This window comes from Vigna unguiculata, chromosome 6 (assembly GCF_037176805.1).
Source record: "Vigna unguiculata cultivar grain cowpea cultivar isolate G323 ecotype 2 chromosome 6, ASM3717680v1, whole genome shotgun sequence".
Lineage (NCBI taxonomy): Eukaryota > Viridiplantae > Streptophyta > Magnoliopsida > Fabales > Fabaceae > Vigna > Vigna unguiculata.
The window spans coordinates 8913897-8928686 of record NC_140797.1 but is presented as its reverse complement, the minus strand read 5'-3'; positions in this window follow the sequence as shown (position 1 = coordinate 8928686).

The following is a 14790-nucleotide window of genomic DNA, read 5'->3' as shown; positions in this document are numbered from 1 at the left end:
TCCTCGCATCTGCTCACATCAACAAGTTGATGATCATCGCAAGAGAGAGTACCACACAGCAGAACACACTACAATAAAAGTAGGGTAAGCTAGAGCATATAATCATTTTATCAATGAAATCAGGTACATATTTACAGTCCATCATACATACGTCACACAAGCATATTACGACTTTCCAAATAATACACTATGACTCGACTCAACTCATCCGAATACATATAACTTAGTCGGATTCAGCGGACGCTTGCACTTGTGGTGGATACCTCTACTCACCCCCGAGCTATGTGTTACAAGTGTTTCATTGAATCATTTTCCCTCACCATAAGGTTAGCCCTTAATGAATTACAGGCCTCCTGCTACTCTCACCACAGGAGTCAGTCCGCTTTAAGTGAGACTAACTGGCCCCTTAAAGTGTCAGGATGCAGTCCTTACCTTGAATCCTTACCTAGTTATACAGATGGGGCACCACCATGGACACTCACTAACAGGGGCCATGGAATACGTCCCGACCACTGAAGCGCAGCCCCGAAAGTCTCACCTAGAGATCCCAAGGAATTACACGCTGACGCGGACCAACATTCATAAATCAACAATAAGAGAACATTAAATCATATTTACAATGTCATACCAACCCCTGAGATTATTTTCTCATACGCATCACATTTTGAATCCATATATCTGATCATCACCACCCCATGAGTCTAGGGCCTCATCTCATATCAATACCATGTTCCTTTAGTTCCAAACCTCTCATTCATTTCCCATGCCAAGTTCCCACAACACCCATCATTCATCATTTATGAATCATGTCACGTATATATAGCAATCCATTAGACATATATCCATACATAGGTACATGTATCTCATCATGGCAGTCATACCCAAACAATTCCAATCATAAGAGAGTAAACACACAACCAAATAAAACACTGTCTCACCCAATCCCTCGCTCAGGCTGAAGGGTCTCGCTCAAGCGAGACATTCTTGCTCAGGCGAGTCCCCTTCGCCTAGGCGAGGGCTCGAAAAGAGCATCAGGAAGCAACGCGGGATCTCACTTAGGCGAGACCCCTCTCTCTTGGGCGAGATGCTCGCTCGCTCAAAAAGAAGAGCGGGTCGCCTGGGTGACCTCTCGCGTAAAAGGGTTTGAGCGAGTCCCTATTCGTCTCGCCTAGGCTAGACTGGATCGCTCGGGCGAGATTAGCAGGTCTCGCCACTGTTTTCCTGCAACAGTGATCCATGCCAGCCTATCCCACATACATTAACACATTCATAGCTCATAACCACATCATACCAACCCCATAACTTCAAGCGACAGTTCATAACATAACAGAAACGAAATATGCAAGTAAGCTAGAGCTTCCCTACCTGGAAATGGGTTCGTACAGGGCTTTCGACACATAACCAAAGAGCACAACAGCTCTAGAACCCGACTCGCAACTGGAACAGTGGATAAAAACGAGTTATTACAGGGTTTCTACTGTTACTGCGAAAGCTATACAAGACAGAGGCAGTAAGGATTGAAAAGGTACTTACGTGAGCAGAACCAAGACCAAGCTAAACGTGACTTTGAACGTTGGAACTCTAGTAGAAAACGGCAGCGACAGTAGCTCTAGGAAGTGGGATCTCTGTTTTACGAAAAATGAGATTAGGTTAGGGTTTGGGGCGGACTAAGTCTGTTCTCCCTTTCTGGGCCAGCCCTAAGGCCCAATGGTTAAGGCAGCCCTAAGAAAAGGGGCAGAATGGAAAGCGGGCCTTACAATTTATATGGTTGATTATACTTCATCATACCATCTTTTCTAAAACCCAAACATTAACCTTCATGATCAAAGAATTTCACGACATTAACCTTCAAGATCAAAGAATTTCACGATTTATAAGAAGACCTACTATTGTGACTTTTCAGATAAATATTTTAAGGGTACCAATTTTCAGATTAAAAATTATATAAGAAATTTTAATTTCGTTGAAATATGATAATTTCACAAGGGAGAATAAAATTTCGGAAAAAAAGTACACTAAAAGAAGTGAAATTAAACGGAGGGAGACTGCATATAATTTTTTCGGAACTAAAAGAGGGGAATTTCTTACTCTGTACATATTACTGGTAACAAATCTTTGTTCTCTTCTTTATCCTCTACTAATCCTTTACCTTTTGTTACACTGACTGATGGTTCTAGAGTCTCATCTCATGGTGTTGGCACTGTTAAACTTTTTCCTTCTTTAACCATTGATAATGTTCTTTATGTCCTTGTGATGGCTTCTTCTTGTCTCCATTGAAGCTTGCATGAAGAATGGAGGCTCCATGGATGGTGTTGGATGCGGAAGCATGAAGGAAAGAAGCTTAAGGTGTTTGGTTTGGTGTAGGTGAAAGGATTCTTAAGAGAGGTGAGGCCAACTCCTAAGGAAGAAGACTAGAGTAAACTAGAGAAGAGTTTACTCTAAGGTGAGCTCAAAAGAGATTTGTGCACAAATTTGGGCAGCAATTCATTACTCAATTTCAAGCTGAAAAATACATCTCCTAAGCCTTCTATTTATAGGCTAAAATGAGACCAAGGGGTCTCCAAAAAGTGGAGGGAAAAAGGAGTCTAGAAAGTTGAATTTTGGAGCCAAAAAGGAGCATGTGGGAGGTGTGACTTGCTTGGCAAGTCACACTTGTCTTGCCATGGGAAGCTAACTCTCATCCTTGGAGAGCAAGTTTGAGAAGCTTCTAGGCTTTTCTAGAGTAGACACACTACTCTTGGCCCATTTGGCCCATTTGGCCCAATTCCCCTTTTTGGTCCAAAATTACTTCTAAAGCCCAATTTCCTCTAAGGCCCAATACATGGCCCAAAGAAAAACCTATTCTACTGGGCTCAAAATACAAAGTCCAAAAGTTAAATTCTAATCTAATATTTAAACAATTTTGGCCCAAAAGATAAGAGCTTGGGCCCTCTCAATAGTTGAGGACCACTCTTCTTGTCTACATTTGGCCAAGGCTGGCGTTTGTCATCATCCCCTCCTTCTTGCGAAGGATCTGTCCTCATATCTACATGTTTCTTCATGACAACAACCTTTATTATTGTTCTTCTTGTGTCTTCCTCCTCCAAGATCAAAGACCATCCTACAACAAACACCAAACAACAAAATGAGTGTTATATTGGTAAACATCCAAACAATGCGACTCCCAATGTTCATACACCTTGTATCAAATGAATGATAAAGGTATTTGGTTTTAGGAGATTTTTCATTTTGCTTCTTATTTTCCTTATGTTGAATCTATATAATTTTGAAAATATTTCCTTTTTCAACACAAGGTTTATTTTGGTCTTGCTTTTCTCGTTTAGAGGAAGAAGTAAGCCTGACCTTATTTTCACACATGTCTTTGCCCCTTAGAATGATGACTTTTTTGCTAGGGCACTCAAAAGTCTTGTGTTTTCTACCTAAATAATTGGAACTTGTTGTTTCACTAATATGCATGTTGGTAGAATTTTCTTTTTCTTTCTTTATTTTATTTTTCATTTGCATTTGATCTTCTACCACTTGGGATGGTGATAAAGGATGCAAGACAAATTTTCTATCCTTGTGAGTGAAGGTGATTTCATTGGTAAGACCATTATGCATGGTTTTCTTGTCAAATTGCCAAGGTCTTCCCAATAAAACATGGCAAGCTTCCATAGGTACTACATCACATAGCAGACTATCTTCATATTTCCCTATGGATAACTTGATCTTCACTTGATGTTGGACTGTCAAATCCCCACTTTCATTAAGCCAATGCAGTTTGTAAGGTTTTGGATGGGGAATGATAGTCAAAGCCAACTTATCAACCAACCTTGTACTACAACAGTTGCAACATGAACCACTATCAATAATGAGAGAACAAGTGTTTTCTAAAATTTTACATCTTGTATGAAAGATGTTCTCTCTTTGTGTTGGCCCTTTTGGAATGGGTTGGTTGCTAAGAAGTCTTCTAATCATTAGAAGGTCTCCATCACAAGGATAGGCAATTTCCTTAGACTCATCATTAGACTCCTCACTAGAAGTCTCACTCTCACTTTCTTGCTCATCTTGGCTACTATAGTGGTCAACACCCCTTAAGATCATGGTCTTTTTGGTGGGGCATTGAGATGCAACATGACCTCTACCAAGACACTTGAAACATTTGATTTCACTAGTGCGAGTGTGTGAAGATGTGCCTTCCCTTGGTTTATCCTTTTCCTTGAAACTTTTTGAGGGTTCCTCTTTGACTAGCTTACCCTCCCTCTTGAATTTTTTCTTGGTATAAGAGTTAGAGTAGTCATTTCGAAAATTTTTCCTTAGAATTTGTTGCTCTACCTTTATGCAAAGTTGAACCAAGTCATTTAAGTCTTGGTAGGGCAACAATTCTACTCTATCTCTTATCTCAAGACTTAAGCCACTAAGAAACCTTGCAATGGTGGTATCCTCAGACTCCCTAATCCCAGTCCTCATCATATATAACTCCATCTTTTGTCTATATTCTTGCACTTTCATTTTATTTTGATGGAGTCTTTGGAGCTTATCCATTAGCTCTCTATGATAATAGGAGGGAATATGTCTTCTCCTAAGGGCTCCTTTGAGGTCATTCCAATATTTGACCTCGGGACTTTGATTGATTCTCCTATCTCTTTCGAGGGCAGTCCACCAATACATAGCATTGCCCTGGAAGCTAAGGGTAGCTAAGTGTACTTTCCTCTCCTCACTTATTTGATGGCAAGCAAAGAGTTGCTCAACCTTCATTTCCCAATCAAGATAAGCTTCAACATCATCTTTCCCATAAAAGTGAGGGAGGTCTATTCTAATGCCTCTTGGTTCCCTAGGCTCTCTTCTTTCTCTTCTTAGAGGAGAAGGAGGTTGATAGAAGTTGTCAACTAGTCTACTATCTTCTTCATAGTGTGTGACTAGTGTTGGAGTGTGGGAGTACAAATGTTGACTCCTATTACTCATCCTCTCATGCAACCTTTCCATATTTCTTGTTCCCCTCCTCTCTTCATCTAAAAGTTGATGAAACCTATCTCTTTCTTATTTTTCCCTTTCCCTTGCAATTATTTCATCTTCCTTCCAACGTAGTAGTGCTCTCAAATCAAAGGCAATTTGTTTCAAACTTATTTCTTCTTCATTTGAAGCACTCATACATTGAGAAGGAGGTTGAGACATATTTTTTTAGAATACTTTGGTCTTTAAAAGAAAATTTCAAAGAAGAAGTAGATAGCAAAAGCTTTTAGTTCTCCTCCAGGAAAGAGAGGTGAATCACTTGGATTGCTTACATACCAAGTCTTTCCTAGCCAAGGGAACTTGAAACTTTTGTACAAAACTTCTTAAATGAAATTAATTCAAAGACTAAGTTGACACACACTAAACTATCAAACAAGAAAATTAAAAACAAGAAAGATTATAAGCTATATGCGGCCTAAGTTTTGGTAGAAGTAGAAGGCACTTGGAACCTTCAAACTTCACCACTAAAAGCGTTTCACTAATGTATAGAAGAGGTTCTAGTTAGGAGATGGGATTGAGTACCTAAGACTCCCCCAAGACACCTAACTAGGCCATGAACACAAGAAGGAAAACATTACAATTTTACAACTCAATTTGAATACAATTAAAGTGCACAAAATGTAAAAGGTCTTCTTGGCTTTGTCTTCTTGGCTTGGTCCTCACAAGTGTTTCACTCTTGCACTTCCTCTTTATCTCACCAAAGAGGATTCTCTTTCGGGACTAGGTACTCCACCTCCTAGGATGCTACCTTAGGAAAATTAGATCACCTCCAAAAAGAAGTATGCACCAAATACAGAAACCAAACCAAAAGAGGTCAAGAAATAAAGCAAGAAAAGTACAAAATTATAATTGCTAAACCAAAAGTGAATAATGCCATGACAAACTCAAAGGATTACCAAAGAAATGACAAACTAGAAATAAGGTAAAGAAACAAGATAAGCACTCAAATGAATTACCTAATGAATGACACTAGAATGGATGAAAAACAACCAAAATAAGCTAGAAAACTGCACTGAAATTTGATTTTTCACACACTGCCAGTCCAAAAACGTGAATTCAGGCCTCTGCTTCAGATATTTTTCATTTTTTCATTTCTCAACATTTTTCAATGATTCTTTTTGTAACTTTTTCGTCTATGTCTTAGCTAAAAGAGGAAAAAATTAGATTTGTATTTGCACCGACCAATTTTTTATGATAAATCAAATACAAACAGTGTGCAGTCAGACAGAAGCTGGAACAGCAGTAAAATGCAACAAAATAATGCTCTCAAACTCAAGTGATGGTAGTGATTCTAGTGTACTTCTTTTGCCACTTTCTTTTGATCTTTTCTTTTGATTCTTTTTGGCACTTGCTTGTATTTTTTTTGTTCTCTTTTTCTTTCTTTTTATAGCTCTTACAGCAGCTAGTTTTCACCACAAAACAGAATCACCACCACACTATGCTTGATCATTTGCATTTTAATGGAAACAAAAAGCACAAAAGAGAAGGAAACTTAAAGGAATCAAAAGAAGATCATGAAACACAATGAAACATAATGGAACTTGACTCTAATACATTGCTAAGATCTAAATAGCAATCTGAACTCAAAAACAGAAATGAAAAAGCACCAAAGCACAATTAATTGAAAGGAAATTTAGTGTGGTTTATGGTGATTTTAAGCAAGCACAAGGAAAATTCCCACTGGACATTAAGATAACTAAGGTTATCTAGATGTGAAGGTTCATTTCCAAGGCTCAAAGAGAGAAGAGAGTGTTAATTTTTAAGGATTAAAAACTGCACTCAAATCTGAAAAAAAATTCAGCAACACATCACCAACAAATTCAAAGAAAATTAAAAGCTAAACAAGGAATTAATGACATATATGGACTAAACATGACTCTAGACAAAACATGTGGATCTTAAAATCAAAATAAACTCAAGAATCAAGAGAATGAACTGAACAAAAAAAAACAAATACTTAATTAAAATGAAAAGTAAATGGTAGAAACCAAATAGAACACCTAAAGCACACAAGGATGGTTCAAGATGAAGCAAATGAAGATGAACCAAAGTAAAAAGACATTAATACTCAAAATAAAATGAACAAAAACAGCAAGACAAGTAGGAGAAGTGATGAACAACACGGAATTGAAAAAAAATGGAGAAGAAGCACTTAACTCACTAAAACCAAGGCTCATGATACCACATGATGGCTTCTTCTTGTCTCCATTGAAGCTTGCATGAAGAATGGAGGCTCCATGGATGGTGTTGGATGCGGAAGCATGAAGGAAAGAAGCTTAAGGTGTTTGGTTTGGTGTAGGTGAAAGGATTCTTAAGAAAGGTGAGGCCAACTCCTAAGGAAGAAGACTAGAGTAAACTAGAGAAGAGTTTACTCTAAGGTGAGCTTAAAAGAGATTTGTGCACAAATTTGGGCAGCAATTCATTACTCAATTTCAAGCTGAAAAATACATCTCCTAAGCCTTCTATTTATAGGCTAAAATGAGACCAAGGGGTCTCCAAAAAGTGGAGGGAAAAAGGAGTCTAGAAAGTTGAATTTTGGAGCCAAAAAGGAGCATGTGGGAGGTGTGACTTGCCACCTAAGCAAGTCACACTTGTCTTGCCATGGGAAGCTAACTCTCATCCTTGGAGAGCAAGTTTGAGAAGCTTCTAGGCTTTTCTAGAGTAGACACACTACTCTTGGCCCATTTGGCCCATTTGGCCCAATTCCCCTTTTTGGTCCAAAATTACTTCTAAAGCCCAATTTCCTCTAAGGCCCAATACATGGCCCAAAGAAAAACCTATTCTACTGGGCCCAAAATACAAAGTCCAAAAGTTAAATTCTAATCTAATATTTAAATAATTTTGGCCCAAAAGATAAGAGCTTGGGCCCTCTCAACAGTTGAGGACCACTCTTCTTGTCTGCATTTGGCCAAGGCTGGCGTTTGTCATCACCTTGGGTCTCCTTTTAAGCCATTGCCCATCAGTCGCCTAACTCGTTCTCTTGATTGTGTTGTTTCTTTTACCAACAATTCTGTCTGTTTACAGGACCGGAGTTCGAAACAGGTGATTGGCACAAGATATGAGTCTCATGGTCTTTATCATCTCCGTCCCTCTACACATGTTGGTGCAGTTATGGAGTCTCCCTCTCTTATTCATGCTTAGTTAGGTCATCCAAGCCTTGCCAAGTTACAACAACTTGTCCCTGCCTTGTCCAAGTTGTCTCGTTTGGATTGTGAGTCATGTCAATTAGGCAAGCATACTCGTACTTCTTTTCCTCGTAGTGTCACACGTGATGCTTCGTCCCCTTTTGCCTTGGTTCACTCTGACATTTGGGGTCCTAGCCGCGTTAAGTCTACTTTAGGTTTTCAATACTTTGTTACTTTCATTGATGATTATTCCAGATGCACTTGATTTTTAATGAAACATCGTTCGGAATTATTTCATATCTTTCAATCTTTTTTTAATGAAATTAAAACTCAGTTCGGTGTTTCTATTAGAGTTTTGCGTAGTGATAATGGCCGTGAATATCTTTCTCATTCTTTCAAACAATTTATGGCTTCTCACGGCATTCTGCATCAAACTTCTTGTGCTTATACCCCTCAACAAAATGGTGTAGCTGAACGTAAAAATAGACATCTTATGGAAACCACTCGCATTCTTTTAATTCATGGCGAGGTTCTTGAACATTTCTGGGGTGATGCCATTCTTACTGCCTATTATCTCATTAATCGTATGCCTTCTTCGGTTTTAAAGAATAACATACCTCATTCCATTTTATTCCCTCATGAACCTCTTCATCCCTTACCTTTAAGAGTTTTCGGGTTTACATGTTTTGTTCATAAATTTAGTCATGTTCTTGACAAGCTTTCTCCTAGATCACATAAGTGTGTTTTCTTAGGATTTACAAGATCACAAAGAGGATACAAATGTTTTTCTTCTTTTCTTAACCATTATTTTGTGTCTGCAGATGTCACCTTTAATGAGTTCTCCCTTTATTTTAAGAGTCAATCTTCACCTCTAACTCTATCCAATCCTAACAACTCTTCTAATACCTTTAATGTTCCTATTGTTTGTGACCCTCTTACTGTGTCTTCTTCACCCTCGGTTCCTGCTCCACAGTCACCTGCTCCTCCACCACCTCTTTAGGTTTATAGTCGCCGTAATCGATCACAACCACCACCATGTGACTCCACTCCAGTGCCAACTACTCTGTCTCCTCCGACTCTGACACTTGAGTCTGACCTTCCCATTGCCCTCCGAAAAGGTATGCATTCTACCCGTAATCCCTCTCCCCATTATATTGCTTTGAGTTATCATCGATTGTCATTACCTTTTTATACATGTCTTTCCTCTTTTTCTTCTGTGACCATTTCAAAAACTGTCTGTGACGCTTTAGCCCATCCTGGTTGGCGTCAGGCCATGACAAATGAATTAAGTGCTCTTCATAACAGTGGAACTTGGGAACTGGTCCCGTTGCCATTTGGGAAATCTGTTGTTGGTTACAGGTGGGTGTTTGCTATCAAAGTTGGACCTGATGGTACTTTTGATCGCCTTAAAGCTCGTCTTGTGGCCAAAGGTTATACTCAAATTTTTGGGTTGGATTATGGAGATACTTTTTCCCCCGTGGCAAAGATGGCTTCTGTTTGTTTATTTATCGCCATGGTTGCTCTTCAACAATGGCCTCTTTATCAACTAGATGTTAAAAATGCTTTCCTCAATGGTGATTTGAAAGAAGAAATCTATATGGAGCAACCTCCTGGATTTGTTGCTCAGGGGGAGTCTTCTGGATGGTATGTCGTCTTCGTAAATCCCTATATGGCCTAAAAAAATCTCCTAGGGCTTGGTTTGAAAAGTTTAGCAATGTTGTTCAGCAATTTGGTATGACTCGGTTTGAAACAGATAATTCTGTCTTTTATCAACACTTGAGTGTTGGATGTGTTTACTTGATAATATATGTTGATGACATCATTCTTACAGGGGGTAACAACCATGGCATCTCTCAGTTGAAACAACATATCTATCACCATTTTCAGAACAAAGATCTTGGCAAACTCAGATATTTCTTGGGTATTGAGGTGGCACAGTCTAATGATGGTATTGTTATATCTTAGAGAAAGTATGCCATGGATATTCTGGAGGAAACTGGGTTGATGAGTTCAAAGTCTGTTGATACACCCATGGATCCCAATACTAAACTTCTACCAAATCAGGGGGAGCCTATATATGATCCTGAGCAGTATAGACGATTGGTTGGGAAATTAAATTATCTTACCGTTACTCGTCCTGACATTTCCTTTGCAGTTAGTGTGGTATGCCAATTTCTTAATTCTCCATGTGAAGATCATTGGAATGCAGTCATTCGCATCTTGAAGTATATTAAAAAATCTCCTGGAAAAGGATTGTTATATGATTCTAATAACCATACAAGAGTTGTTTGCTATTCAGATGCTGATTGGGCAGGATCTCCTTCTGATAGAAGATCTACATCTGGGTATTTGTCTCCATTGCTGGTAACTTGGTCTCGTGGAAAAGTAAGAAACAAAGTGTTGTAGCAAGATCCAGTGCATAAGCAAAATATAGAGCTATGGCCTCAGATGCCTATGAACTTGTTTGGCTCAAGCAATTGCTTCAAGAGTTACAATTTGGAGATGTTACTCAAATGACACTTGTGTATGACAATTAGGCTGCTCTTCATATTAGCTTTAATCATGTCTTTCATGAGAGGACCAAACACATTGGGATTGATTGTTATTTCGTTCGGGAAAAGGTTATGTCTGGAGACATCAAGACTGAGTTTGTTAACTCAAGCGATCAGTTAGAAGATATTTTTAGTAAGTCTTTACGGGGACCTAAAATTGATTATATTTGTAACAAGCTTGGCACATACGATTTGTATGCTCCAGCTTGAGGGGGAGTGTTAAATATTGTTTGATATTATTAAGATATTGTTAGATATTGATAACCACAATATCAAACAATATCTTCTATTTAATCTTTTTATTTTCAGTTACTCTTTTTACTTGTACCTCTCTATTATAAATAGATTACCCTATGTGTGGTTTATACACAAGAGAGATTAATCTCAATCCCTATTTTCTTTATTCTCAACATGGTATCAGAGTCTGGTTCCGATCCAAGGACCTGTGGGTTATGGCCCACCACGCGCACTCATTGTTGTAATTATAGTTCTGGATTATGTAATCTGTAATACAAATTTACATTTTAAATTCTATAATTCGTAATGCAAATTTATATCTCGTATTATACAATTTATATTGCAAAATTACATTATAGATTATACACTTTGTAACCAAAAATTATATTTCACGTCTTTAATCGCTGATTTTTATATTTGTCCTTACACTTCATATTATTGATTTATTATGATCTTTTCATTTGTTTTAATGGACTTTTGTGAATATTTTTTAGGATGATGTGGAAAAAGATGATGGGTGAAGGTAGAGGTGAAAGAAGAAGATGGGATAGAGGTGAAGATGGAGATGAAAATGGAGGTGGGAGAAAATAGGCTGGAGTTGGAGGTGGAAGAAGAAAATGAAGTGGAGGTAGAGGAAACTATAGAGATGCTATGGGAGAGAAGGAGAAGAAGAAAAGGAAATTTGACTTTTTAACTTATTTATGGGATGCAGTAAAAAAGTAAAAAAAACATCTGGGTGCAAAAAGAAATTCCCTTAAAAGAAGTATACGATTTTCTTGGAATGATGAGAAAAAAATAAAAACTTCAAAACGAGAGAGTAGTAAATAAATGAAGGAGGATAATATAATTTTCTAAATTGTAAATTCTTAATATTATTATTAATATTATTATATAATTATGTATTTTTTAATTCATTTATCGGTACAATATGAGTATGAATATACAATAAGACTGAAATATGTGCAATTTAATAACCAGAAAGATAAATTAAGAAAATCTGGAAAATAGTTTTGTATTCAAATGATTATTGAGAAATTCTACACATACCATTTTAATAAGGCAAATGTATTATTTTATTAAATATATAGTCCTAAAAGAATTTAACAAAAGTTTTCATAAAGGAGGTTTAATATAATTTGGTGATATAAAAATGAAAAACTGAATTCAATACTTTAGAAATATGATAATAATTAAATGCATAAAATAGATTATGAGTACAGTTTTTATAAATATATTATTGTTTGTATATAAACATATTGTTATATAATTTCGTTGCATGCTTCTACAAAAGTTGTACAATGCAGGACTTTAGAAAATTTTAATGTGTAGGATTAATGAGTTAAGTGTAAATTATAATTTTTAGAATGAGTTAAATGACAAAATGAGTTTTGTAGCTCATTTGGTTGCAGTTTTGTATAATTCGAAGATTTCAAATACCACTAGAGATGTTTTCATTTTATAGAATTTCTAAAATTTAATTTGTATGATTAATTAATTTGGGTTTGTTTATTTGGGCTTGGAGAAGAGTAGTAAACACATGAAATAAGGTATGGGTTTTTTTAGGATTTAGAACAATAACGGAATAGTGAAGTATAAATGGTTAGAGTTGAAGTAATAATCCAAGTAAGAGATCTAACTATTCTTGTTCCTTTTCCTACATGTGCTTATGCTGGTGTTGCAAGGAATGCTAATCTTGTTTATTTTTTATGTATGGGATGTGATCGATTATGGTTGTACGTTTAATCATGTATGTGATGGTTTGCTTCATTTATTAGATGTCATTCTTAGTGCATGATTTAAGGTGAAGTATTATATCAAGTTTTAGATAACAAAGTATGATGAAGTATGTTTAAAACCATAAGATATGTGTTCTAGAGTGTCTTTAGTTTATGCATTTTTGTTGGGTGCAATTTTGGACCATTGGGTGTGACAATGGAGACACTATTACAAAACCGTTGGGTGCTGGGCACGAGTATTGTAGGTGCAGGGCACTGGACACTAGGTGTAGGACGTTGGATGCCACTTTGTTTTTCTATTTCTAATTGTCTTGGTAAAGTTGCGATTTCCAATCTGTTAACCGTTGGATCGTGTAGAAATTTGAACAAATGGTTCTTGACTTGTAGTTCTTCACTTCTACCATTCAAATCGATAATTGGATGCATGTGGTTAGAGAAAATAGTCACACATAGTTGTTATATTTTAGGTTTCTCTTTCTTGGTTCTTTAAATTTGATATTATTAATTTGAGGTATTGGCTAGTTGTGAGGCACTTATTTGTGCTTTTCATTGACTTTGAAATAAAAAGAGTGTTTAATGGTAATTTGTGATTGTTGTAATTCAAACGGGTTGTGATTGGTGGAAATTTAGTTTATTCGTTATGAGGATTTTTAGAGAGTTTTGCGTTAGCAAATGTAAGATTTGAGTTGAAGTATGTATGATGTGTAAACTTATAGTTTTTAGTAGGATTAAAGTGTAATCAGTTGAAGAAATTCCATTTTAACATGAGGATATTGTGAATGCTATTGGACTATTTTGATGATGAATTGTTGAGTTCTCATTATAAAAGATGACATAATTAATATATGTAATTTTTATTCGGTTTATGGATAGACATTGTTAAAGAAATTCGATCATTGTTTTGAGTAAGAATTAATGAATGTTATGCGGTATGAATATATGGCGATATATGAAATGATGATAATTGGTATAGGATTGGAATGTCTTAGTAATTATAATGAAAGTGTGATTAAGTTTGAAGGGTGATTGATTAATTTTACTTTAATATATTGAAATGGATTCTTTGAGGTTGGATCAAATAAAATGAGTTAAGCTCATGTTAAGTTAAGTAGAGTTGAATCAATTGAGAAGATTGGTGAGTGGTTGTGTAGTAAGAATTGAATGGAATAATTCAAAGTTTAATCCTATGATATTAGGAATTTGGGACTATTAGAATATATTTTTAAGGTATAATAATCATTGAAAGGAAGAACATCGAGAGGAAGTAAGTGGAAAGTGTAAAGAATTACGTTATGGAGTATTTTCGTGTTGTTGTATTCATACAACTAAGCTTAGGTTAGGTGCATTGGGCGTCACCTGAACAATGTTTTACGTGATGTATTATTTTATGCGAGTCAAAATTGTGAAGTAGAAGTTATTTAGTATGATTTTGACGACATCAAATGTATGCTTATGCGATGGTGACTCAACGAAAGGTGGGCACTCTACTAGTCTCTAGTGGTGAGCGTGAATGTTCACTCCGCCCGTAAGACTATCGGGGAGCAGTGGGGAGTGGCTTTTGCTTGTAAGTTTCTTGGGGAGCTGTAGGAATGGTAACTCTATCTAGTCGTAGTGGAGGTGGACTTTGCCTAGGAAGCTCTAGCAGAGAGTGGTGAGAAGTGACACCTACAAGCTTCGCTCATAAGACTCCCGGGGAGTAGAGGAAGTGTAATGGAAGACAAGAGGATAATTTACCATTATTATTTTCTTCTAAGTGCAATTTTCAAGGATGAAAATATTTATGTGTTGCGCAAGATGTAAGACCTTAGAAAATTTTATTTTAATATAACGAAAATGATAAGTTAAGTTTAATTATAATTTTTAGAATGAGTAAAATTACAAAAACAAGTTTTGTAGCTCATTTGGTTGTACTTGAGTAGCATATGGAACATATTAGATTCAACTCCCTTTAGCAATGTCTTTGTTTTAGAAAATTTCTAAAACTTAATTTGGATGAAATGAACTTGGGTTTGTTTCCTTGGGCTTATTTGGGGAAGAGTAGTAAACATGAAATAAGGCTTCAAGATTGATTAAGATTTTTATTAGTGATAAAGTTTTGGGGTAGGATTTTTTTTTGAGATGGTGTCGTTTGGGAGTCTGTAAGGTAAA